Source organism: Pristiophorus japonicus, chromosome 1 (assembly GCF_044704955.1).
Source record: "Pristiophorus japonicus isolate sPriJap1 chromosome 1, sPriJap1.hap1, whole genome shotgun sequence".
Classification (NCBI taxonomy): Eukaryota; Metazoa; Chordata; class Chondrichthyes; family Pristiophoridae; genus Pristiophorus; species Pristiophorus japonicus.
The window spans coordinates 163594546-163606738 of NC_091977.1; positions in this window are offsets into that span (position 1 = coordinate 163594546).

Below are 12193 nucleotides of genomic sequence, written 5' to 3' on the forward strand. Positions count from 1 at the left end.
TGCAGTGGGAGGGGCATTTGATTGGCCGGGAGGTGTGCGTTTATTGCAGCAGCTAACTGCCTGATGGCCTCTTTCAGCATTTGCGCTGCCCTTGCGATTCCCGCATTCAGTTCATGTGGCATAACTGCTATTTTCCCAGTCAGCGCTGTCAACTCATCACCAACCCCTCTGATGGTCCCCTCCAGTGAACGGGTAAGGTCATTGTCCTCCACACCCAATGCAATAATGTCAAGCCAATTTGTAGGCTCAGGAGAGCCTACTCGGGTTCTCCTTCCTCTCCCCCCGGCTCTGCCTCGTGGCACCACTACAGTGCAAGGTGCAGGATGGGACGGTGGGGCCCTGGGTGTTCCACAGTGCATTCCACCACCACCACCACTGGGACCCGCTTCCTCTGACACTGGGGCCCTGGGTGTTCCACACTGCATTCTACCACCACCACTGGGACCCGCTTCCTCTGACACTGGGGCCCTGGGTGTTCCACACTGCATTCCACCACCACCACCACTGGGACCCGCTTCTTCTGACACTGGGGCCCTGGATGTTCCACACTGCATTCTACCTCCACCACCGTGACCCTCTACCTCTGATAATGAGGCCCTGGGTGTTCCACGCTGCATTCTACCACCATCACCGTGACCCTCTACCTCTGATAATGAGGCCCTGGGTGTTCCACGCTGCATTTTACCACCACCACCGTGCCCCTCTATCTCTGATAATGAGGCCCTAGGTGCTACAAGCTGCATTTTACCACCACTACCGTGCCCCTCTACCTCTGATAATGAGGCTCTAGTTGCTACAAGCTGCATTTTACCACCGCCACTGTGACCCTCAACCTCGAAGGATGTGAAACCATGGAACGTCTTACCAGAACTTACATCACTAAGCGCGGATGGGTACGCGAGGAGACGATGACATGCCGCATCAGAACTTAAAGCACCACGTAAGGATGGAGGGTGGATGAAGGAGTGGAATGTTGGAGGAGAATTCATGGTATTCTCTGGGATAGTGAGGCCCTGCACTATGGACTGATCCATATTACGATCGACATTCTTCGCAGAACACATATCCATTCCCCCCTCCTCCCCCCCACCGCCTTGGTCTTGATCGCATGCATCCGACTCTTCCGCTGAATCTTCTGGATTGACATCACGTTCTTCAAAATATAACCGAACAGTCAAATGGTTAGCAGCACAGGAGTGGGCAGGATGGGTGACATGGATAGTCTCGTACATAGCAGGCTAGGCAGCAGGATGATTTGAAGGGTCACGATGCATTTTCAGGACTTACCCTCTCCCAAGCATGTGGGCCCAGCTTGTGCATCACTGATTGCCTTTCTCCAGGCTCGACTCATCATGGCAGCGACTCTCTGTTCCAAGGGTGTCAGTGGGTGCAGATTTGGCGGGCCTCCTCCTGTTCGTCTTCTTTCCCTTTTGTTGTGAGCCAATGTCTTCTGCAATTATGAAAATATAACTTTTTAGAGAGGGTGCCTTTCTGCCGGGTGAGACATATACAGCTGGTCACATTTACAATTGCAATTCCATTGAGAAAATGAAGATATTACTTACACTAACGACTTGACCAAGGTCCTGCCATTTCTTTTTACACGGGGCTCCAGATTTCCTGGTATTCACTGCGCAGTATTCGTCTGCAACTAGGTCCCAGCGTTTCTTGATTTCTTTGGGTGCCACCTTTGTGCAGCCTCTGTTGCTGGTGTCCAGCTCCTGCCATCTACCCTCAATGACATTAACTAGTGTCTCGACTTCGTCATGCAAGAAGTTCTTCGTTCTCGCTGCACGTTCTTGCATTGCTGTACAGGTACTGGATTTCCACTCAGTGATTTTTAAAAACACAGTCCTTTCCTTGCATGCATGTGTGCAGCACCCCTTTACACGCCAAGAATCACTTGAGACTTTTCACTCCTTTCCTTCCTGCACCCAAAAATCACACAGCTCGCTGTAACAGAGTGCCATGTTTTCCCTTTAAATGTCCTTGCTTGCATCTATGCAGCATCTTTGCAACACTCCTTTGCACAACAAGAATCAGTCAAATATTTTTTACTCCTTTTCCTACCTGCAAGCAAAAATCCCAGCTAGCTTTAAAGGAGTGCCACGTTCTCCCTTTAAATGGCCGATTGCCACGGTCGAGGTCCCATTGCGCATGTGCGTACGTTGCAACGCGCATGCGCGAGGAAGCCGGCTGTGAAAGACACGCAGGGGCTTAGCCCCGCCCCCCTGCAGACTGCGATAGGCTTGCTCCGCCCCAGGGAGACTACGCCGCGCCACGCCACACTCCAGGGGGACTGGAGAATTGCTCGGGAAGATTCCGGCGCACTTTCGAGCCCAGGCAGGTCACGTAAGTCTCAGAGGTGCGCCGTTTTCGCCAGAACCGGAAACATGGGCTCAATGTGCTCAAGTGCTGAACAAGCTCCCCTCATTGTTTGAACCAGGTATCGGCAATTTCACGGGAGCCAAGGTGCAGATCCACAAGACCCATCCATCATAAAGCTCGGGCAGTTCCGTACATGATGAGGGAGAAGATCGAAATCGAACTGGACAGATTCCAGTGTGAAGGGGTCATATCACCAGTCAAATTTAACGAATGGGCCAGCCTCATAGTGCTTTCACTCTTCAACACAGGAATAGTCAGGATTTGTGGAGACTACAAAGGTTACATTCAATCGAGTTTCAAAACAGGATCAATACCCATTACCATAGGCTGATGACCTGTTTGCAATGCTAGCCGGGGGGAAGTCATTCACCAAATTGGATCTGACGTCGGCTTATATGACGTCGAAGAAACTTACATGGATCAGCACTCATAAAGGACTGTTTATCTACACAGGTGTCCTTTTGGAATTCGCTCGGCTGCAACCATATTTCAGAGGAACATGGAGAGTCCACTGAAGTCCATACCTAGAACCGTGGTGTTCCAAGATGGCATCCTGGTCACAGGTCGTGACACCGCCGAACATCTGAACAACCTGGAAGAGGTTCTACATCGTCTGAACAAAGTGGGACTCAGGCTGAAACGTTCGAAGTGCGTCTTCATGGCACCGGAAGTCGAATTCCTGGGGAGGAAAATTGCTGCTGACGGCATCAGGCCTACGGACTTGAAACCAAGGCCATCAAAAATACACCCAAGCCTCAGAATGTGACGGAGCTGCGTTCATTCCTTGGTCTACCAGGCTACTTCGGTAATTTCTTACCTCTATTGAGCACTTCATTAGAGCCATTGCACATGCTGCTAAGAAAAGGCCACAACTGTGTTTGGGGTGCATCTCAAAATAGAGCTTTTGAGAAGGCTACTAATCTGCTTTGCTCTAACAAGCTGCTGGTACATTATGATCCGTGTAAGCATCTAGTATTGGCCTGTGATGCTTCGTCTTATAGAGTTGGTTGCGTGCTCCAACAAGCTAATGAGTCGGGTAAACTACAACCTGTTGCATATGCTTCTAAAAGTTTGTCAAAGGCGGAAAGAGCCTACAGCTTGATAGAAAAAGAAGCATTAGCCTGTGTGTATGGGGTTGAAAAGATGCATCAGTACCTGTTTGATCTTCGGTTTGAACTGGAAACAGATCACAAGCCACTCATTTCATTGTTTTCGGAAAACAAAGGTATAAATACCAATGCATCGTCCCGCATCCAGAGGTGGGCGCTGACATTATCTGCCTATGATTATGTCATTCGCCATAGACCTGGCACCGAGAATTTTGCTGATGCACTGAGCTGTCTGCCGTTGCCCACACCAGAGGTGGAGATGCCACAACCTGCAGACCTACTGTTAGTTATGGATGCTTTTGAAAGTGAAGGAATCCCTGTCACGGCTCAACAAGTTAAGACCTGGACCAGCCAGGACTCGATATTATCGGTTGTGAAACATTGTGTCCTTAGTGGTGATTGGTCTGCCATACCCAAGCAAATAGGTGATGAGACCAAACCTTATAACCATCGCAAAGACGAACTATCCATTCAGTCAGATTGTTTACTATGGGATAATCGTGTTGTTATGCCTAAGAAAGGCAGAGAGAAATTTGTACATGATCTACATAGCACTCATCCCGGTATTTCATGATGAAAGCCATTGCCAGGTCTCATGTATGGTGGCCTGGAATTGTCTCTGATCTGGAATCATGTGTGCATCAATACAACACTTTCATGCAGCTAAGTAAAGCATCAGCGGAATCACCGCTGAGTCTGTGGTCGTGGCCATGGTCCAGGATCCACATCGACTTTGCAGGTCCCTTCCTGGGAAAGATGTTTTTAGTTGTGGTGGATGCATATTTCAAGTGGATAGAGTGTATAATCATGTCATCCAGTACATCCACAGCTACCATTGAGAGCCTTCGTGTCATGTTTGCCACTCATGGTCTGCCCGACATTGTTATAAGTGACAACGGACCTTGCTTTACTAGTCTGGAGTTTCAAGAGTTCATGAAACTCAATGGTATCAAACATGTGAGGTCAGCACAATTCAAACCCTCATCTAATGGTCAAGAAGAGTGTGCTGTCCAAACTATCAAGCAGAGTATGAAATGTGTAACTCAAGGTTCACCGCAGACCCGCTTGTCATGCATATTGCTTAGTTACAGGACAAGACCCCACACGCTTACTGGGGTCCCCCCTGCTGAACTATTGAAGAAGAGAGGTCTCAAGACCAAGCTCTCTCTCATCCACCCTGACTTGAACGATCATGTTGAATGCAGACATCAAAGTCAACAGTGGTATCATGATCGCGCTGCTGTGTCACACGACATTTCTGTTAACGATCCTGTGTATGTACTAAATTATGGTCACTGGTACTGTTATGGCCAAGGAAGGTAACAGAGTGTTTATCGTTAAGCTCAAGAATGGGTAAACATGCAGGAAACATATCGATCAGATAAAGCTGCGGCACACGAATGAACTGGAACAGTCTGAGGAAGACACATCAGTGACCAACCAACCTACTCTCAGTCATCAGAGGACTCCGCTGTCATCAATGAATCTGGACTTTCAATCCCTGACATGGTTATTGCCACTCCCATCAGATCGGCTACCCAGCCCCCAGTCATAACAGACTCAGAACGCTCGCCCAAGGCTGGAGTTGAACTGAGACAATCAACTAGAGAGCAGAAAGCCCCGGACCGTCTCTGTTGTGTATGCATGCCTGTTTACTGTGTGATGTCTGTAAAACTGTTAAGCAACACTGAATGTACCCTTACACTGTACACACCTTGCCTGTACACCAGAGGGTGCTGCTGCTGGAGACCTAAGGGTTACCTGCACACTGCAGGTAACCCAGTATAAAAAGGAACTCACAGCTTGTTGTCTGCACTCAGGAGCTGCAAATAAAGGACTACAGGTCTGCACAGTTTAAGTATCATACCCTGCCTTGTGGAGTCATTACTAAAGGTGCCTACATATGCTATGGTCTCAATTTGTAAAAAGACTATTACTAACATCTTAAAAGGGGGATATTGTCATGTATATATGCTTGGGGTTACTAGCCACCAGGTGATGCCATTGTCGGAGGTCATTGGGATATATGCATGTGTGTGCGGCCCAGGTATAAAAGACAAGCCATCATGTAATGTAATCACTTTGGGCCCTAATAAAGCAGAGCCAGGTTTGTACCTGTGTTAGTTTACAGTATTCAGTCTATCGAGTTATCACATTCATAACAGCTGTAAAGGCACTTACTCATGGATTCAGCCCTTCTCGCCTCCTTTAAACTTCCAGATTATCTGAGGCCAGGAAAATCTGGCCATCTGTGGTTAAAAATAGCACCACTGTTAAAATGAAGGCACATATTAAAATGTTTCAATGACCAACCCACCTCCCACGAGTGGATTGGTCGCCCGCCCCTCATCCCGCCTCTGTTAAAACCGGAAGTGGGCGGGTTTGAGGCGGGTTTTTTAATCTCCCACCCAAACTAAATCCACTCATTTTGGGGAGTTAAAATTACCTTCAATTCTAGATTTTTGGTAAGGTTATCTTTAATGGGATGGGACAGAAGCTGACGACAGCAAATTGGTCAAAACTGTTGTTGGGTAAAACTACAGATGAATAGTGGGAGGTGTTCAAAATATAATTTTGCTAATTACAGAAATGGTATAAAGCCCTAAGGGGCAAAAGCTCTACTTACCAAATAAAATAATCATGGTTGACAAAAGAGGTGAGAGCTAACATAAAACTAGTAAAGAGCATACATTGGTGCAAAGAATAGTGTAGATTCTGAGGACTGGGAGAAGTATAAAGAACAGCAAAGGAAGACAAAAAAGATGTTAAGTGCTGCAAAAGGGAATATAAAAAGAAAGTTATGAGTGATATCAAGATTAACGCAAAACATTTTTACAATGATATTAGAAGAGAATGGGTAGTCAAGGTTGAAGTGGGCCCTTTACCAACAGACGTGGGTAATATTAAAAATAAGGAAATGGCAAACTTGCTGAATAATTACTTTGGGAATATTTTAACATGAGCGAGCGAGTGGGAATGGGACCCCCAGGAATCGGACTCCCTGGGAACAGATACTCCCTGTGATTAGACCCATTCTGAGGTCGGGGATTAGAACCCCCCTCGGGATTGGACCCTCCCTGGGTTCAGACCATACCCGAGGTCGGGGATCAAACCTCCGGGGTCAGGGACCGGACCCACCTGGGATCAGATGCTCCCTGTGATCGGACCCAGTCTGAGGTTAGAGATCGGAACAACCCCCTCCCCCCCCAGGATTGGATTCCATTTGGGGTTGGGGATCGGATCCACCTGGCCCTGCGGCCTGCTCTGGAGTGCTCTGCACTAGAAGCCGAGCCTGTCGATCAGATTGACTTGTGAACTCTCTCCCACAAAAAGCAGCAGAGGCTAGCTCAATTCAGAATTTTAAATATGAAATTGATAGATTTTTGCTAGACAAGGATATTAAGGGATATGAAGCATTGCCGGTTGGATGGAATTTGGATACTCAGCCATGATCTCATTGAATGGTGGAATAGGCTCGAGGGCCAGAATGGCCTGCTCCTGTTCCTATGTTCTATTTCTATGGAACCAGCATTCAATCCCAGCCAGACTTTCCAGCCTTGCTAACATAACGGGTGCCCTATATGTGCTCCTAATGGCATAGGTACTGTAGAATCTGTACAGAGATCAAAATCCTGATTCTCCACTTCCTCTGCTTGGACCTCTGTCACTTGTGCAAGGAAACACAATTTCAAACCCCGAATTCTCAGTGTACTTTCCATAATTTTAGTTGGGATACAGATTAGCCAGGATCTAATTGAATGGCAGTACAGGCTTAAAGGGCTGAATGGCTTGCTCCTGCTCCTAAGTTCCTATGTTATAAACTTTTTTATCCTGATACTTTAATTGTGAATAAACACAGAATTTTTTGTTTCATAAAGTACCTCATATTAGGCTTGTTAGCAAAATTGAAGCCCATGGGATAAAAGGGACAGTATAGTAGCTAATGGATAGAAAAGAGAATTGTGATAAATGGCTGTTTTTCAGATTGGAGAGTGGCGTTCCCCAAGGTTCAGTACTAGGACCACTGCTGTTTTTGATGTACATTAATGACTTGGACTTTGTGGGGGAGGTGGGAGGGAGGCGGGGAGGGATACTGGGCACAATTTTGAAATTTGCAGATGACCCAAAACTTGGAAGTGTAGTAAACAGTGAAGAACATAGTAATAGACTTAAAAAAAAACATAGAGGGGCTGAAATAGCATTCCTGTGCACCTGCTGTTGGGCGCTAATGGGCGCAAATGGTTTTTCGCCTGGGCACAGCGAGAACAGCAAAATTGGGCGGGGGTTTTGCAGAGGTACTAAGAGGTAGTGCCTCGCTCCTGCTGGTAGATCCTGTTCAGCTGCGCCCAGTGATGATGACGTCATCGCTGTGCATAGCGCCTCGCTACCGTCCCGGAAGAGAAATTTGGACGCGTTTCTCACTTAATACCCGACGCTGACAACGACAACTTCAGCTGTCGAGTTGCAGTCGGGAGTCAGCTGGAGGAGCGCTATTTAAAGGCGTCATCATTACTAACAATTTCTGTCAGCCATTACTCTCTGCAGCAGCTTGCGAACACATAGGCAGAGTGGCTGGTGGATAGATTGGAGCTTCCGATACTGTGGCCTCCTTTGACTGCGATTCGCAGTGTGTGCACGTCGACGCGTGCACAGGCCTCGAGTTCGACTCACATGGCTCTGGGCAGCCAATTAGGTAAGGTATCATAGTAATAGGAGTTCCGCAAGGTCCAAAACTCCTATTACTATTATTGTGTTCCTAACACAGATGAGACTGCACACAGGGAGGTTAAAGTAACAGTGCCCTCAGTCTTTATTAAGACACTCCAGAGTGAGGAACAGGCCTTAGGGGCCGGCTTATATACAGTGCTCCCAAGGGATGCTGGGATCCCTTGGGACTTCAGGGGATGCACTCCCTGGTGGCGGAACATGGGAGTGCATGCTTTACAGATACACAGCATCACTCCCCGGCAAAGTCAAAGTGAAAACTATTTACAAGGCGAGGCGGTCGGGAGCCTTTCTTTCCCTGGTGGACCGCCTCAGTACAAATGTCTGTTCTGGTCTGTTGGCTGTCCCGTCGCTGGGCTGGCGTGTTGTTGACCCCGCAGGGTTACTGGGTGAGCCTGGCCTTGCTGGGCTGTTGGGAGTGATGGGTTTAATTTCCTGGTCCGGGGTGGTGTCGTTGATCCTTTGGGTGTGTGTTCTGGGCTCGAAAAAGGTGGTGTCTGCTGTGGGTTGTTCAGGGCAGTCTGTGAACCGCAGCCTCGTTTGGTACAGGTGCTTTCTGCAAATTTGTCCATTGTCGAGTTTGACTACAAACACCCTACTCCTTTCTTTAGCTATCACCGTGCCCGCGATCCACTTGCGACCATGTCCATAGTTTAGCATATACACAGGGTCATTCAGATCAATTTCCCGTGACACAGTGGTGCAACCATCGTTTACATTTTGTTGCTGCCGCCTGCTCTCTTCCTGATCATGCAGGTTGGGAGTGTCCTTTTCATGAGTAGCTCAACCGGGGGCACCCCTGTGAGTGAGTGGGGTCTCGTGCGGTAGCTGAGCAGTACTTGGAACAGGTGGGTTTGGAATGAGCCTTCTGTGACTCGTTTAAGGCTCTGTTTGATTGTTTGTACTGCCCGTTCATTGGAGACTGGTTTAAACGGGGCCGAGGTGGCAGGTTTGATCCCATTGCGGGTCATGAATTCTTTAAATTCGGCACTGGTGAAACATGGCCTGTTGTCATTGACCAGTATGTCAGGCAGGCCGTGGGTGGCAAACATGCCCCTCAGGCTTTCAATGGTGGCGGTGGCGGTGCTTCCCGACATTATTTCACATTCAATCCATTTTGAAAAAGCATCCACCACCACCAGGAACATTTTACTGAGAAACGGGCCCGCATTGTCGACATGGATCCTCGACCATGGTCTGGAGGGCCAAGGCCACAAACTTAGTGGTGCCTCTCTGGGCGCATTGCTCAACTGAGCATATACCTGTATTGCCGTACACAGGACTCTCTGTCAGAGTCGATACCGGGCCACCACATGTGGGATCTTGCTATTGCTTTCATCATTACTCTACCCGGGTGTGTGCTGTGGAGATCCGAGATGAACGTCTCCCTGCCCTTTTTATGTAGCACTACGCGGTTACCCCAAAACAGGCAGTCTGCCTGAATGGACAGCTCGTCCTTTCGCCGCTGGAATGGCTTGATTAGCTCTTGCATTTCAACGGGGATGTTGGCCCAGCTCCCATGCAGTACACAGTTTTTTACTAGGGACAGCAGAGGATCTTGGCTGGTCCTAATCTGGCGGGCCGTGACAGGTGATTTATCATTTTCAAATGCTTCCATGACCATCAACAAGTCTGTGGGCTGCGCCACCATCAACAAGTTTGCAGGCTGCGCCATTTCCACCCCCGTGGTGGGCAATGGTAGCCGACTGAGAGCATCCGCACAGTTCTCAGTGCCTGGCCTGTGGTGGATGGTATAGTTATACGCTGATAGCGTGAGTGCCCACCTTTGTATGCAGGCTGAGGCATTAGTATTTATCCCCTTGTTTTCAGCGAACAGGGATATGAGGGGCTTGTGATCGGTTTCCAGCTCAAATTTGAGGCCAAACAGGTACTGATGCATTTTCTTTACCCCGAACATATACGCTAATGCCTCTTTCTCAATCATGCTGTCGGCCCTTTCGACCTTAGACAAGCTCCTGGAGGCATAGGCGACAGGTTGTAACTTCCCTGTAACGTTAGCTTGTTGTAATACACACCCGACTCCGTACGATGACACATCACATGCTAGCACAAGTCTTTTACATGGGTTATACAACACAAGCAGCTTGTTTGAGCATAAAATGTTTCTGGCTTTCTCAAAAGCAATTACTTGTTTTTTTCCCCCATACCCAGTTCTCACCTTTACGCAATAACACATGTAGGGGCTCTAAGAGGGTGCTTAACCCTGGTAGGAAGTTATCAAAATAGTTGAGGAGTCCCAGGAACGACCGCAGCTCCGTGACGTTCTATGCCTGGGCGCATTCCTGATAGCCTCTGTCTTGGCGTCTGTGCTCCGAATGCCGTCCGCCGCGATCTTTCTCCCCAAAAACTCCACTTCTGTTGCCATGAAGATGCATTTCGACCTCTTCAGCCACAGCCCTACGTGATCCAGTCGCTGGAGGACCTCCTCCAAGTTTTGTAGGTGCTCGACGGTATCCCAACCCGTGACCAATATGTCGTCCTGAAAAACCACCATGTGTGGTACCGACTTGAGTAGGCTCTCCATGTTTCTCTGGAAGATCACTGCAGCCGACCGAATTCCAAACAGGCATCTGTTGTAGATGAACAGTCCCTTGTGCATGTTGATGCAGGTGAGGCCCTTCTGAAGACTCCTCCAGCTCCTGCGTCATGTAGTCCGAAGTCAGGTCGAGCTTGGTGAACATCTTGCCTCCTGCCAGCGTCGCAAATAGGTCGTCTGCCTTAGGTAGTGGGTATTGGTCTTGTAGCGAGAAACGATTAATAGTTACTTTATAATCGCCGCAAATCCTGACCGTGCCATCAATTTTGAGTACTGGAACAATCGGTATGCTCCTCCCTCGGTGCCCCGCAGACCGTGAGGAGGACCGCTCTCCTTTTTGCAGCACTTCCTTCTCCGTCCAGCTCGTTGGCTACAAAGTACTGGTCTAGCCATTCAACATAGGCTTCCCAGTCCTCACCCTCCGAGAATTTCTCAAGGATGCCCACAGTTTGCTGCATCTTTGCATTGGATTCGTATACTCATTGCCAGTTATTGTGTTTCTAACACAGATGAGACTGCACACAGGGAAGTTAAAGTAACAGTGACCTCAGTTTTTATTAAGACACTCCAGATTGAGGAACAGATCTTTGGGGCCAGCTTATAGACAGTGCTCCCAAGGAATGCTGGGATCCCTTGGGACTTCAGGGGATGCACTCCCTGGTGGCGGAACGTGGGAGTGCATGCTTTACAGATACACAACAACTATGATTGTGATAGAGCCCGAAACACCCAAAACACTAATAAAAAATGGAAAATAATTACACTACATTCATTTAAATTAAAGTTATTAATGTCTTCAAAAAAATAATTTCCCGAATTTTTAAAAAGTTTTTAAAAATAAACTAAAGTTGTGGGGAGGGTTTTTAATGATAAAATATCTTTTAATAACTTTATTTTTATGTGTTTTTGTGTTTTTTTAAAACACTTGCACCTACTTTTTCAGGCGCAAGATTTTTGAGGACATTTGTAAGCGTAAATATCAGAAATTTCCATTTACAAGTGTTCTCACTCCCGAGATGCTACATCTGTCAAGCCAGAAACTTGACAGATCGGAAATGCCGGTTTCCAGTGCATGCGCATTGCGCGCTGGAGATTGACATTTCCAATGCCTTCCCGGGTCTGTAGGAACTCGGTACGGACCCAGGGAGGCCGGAATTTCAGCGCTATTGTGTTCAATTCTGGGCACCAAACTTTAAGAAGGGCGTAAAGGCTTTGGAGAGGGTACAGAAGAGATTTTCTAGAAACGTTCCACGGATGAGGGATTTAAGTTATGTGGATAGACTCGAGAAGCTGAGGTTGTTCTCCTTGTTGCAGAGAAGACTTATAGAAGATTTGATAGAGGTATTTAAACTCATGAAGGGTTTAGATAGAGCAAGTGAAGAGAAACTGTTTCCAATACTAAGGTTTGAAAATG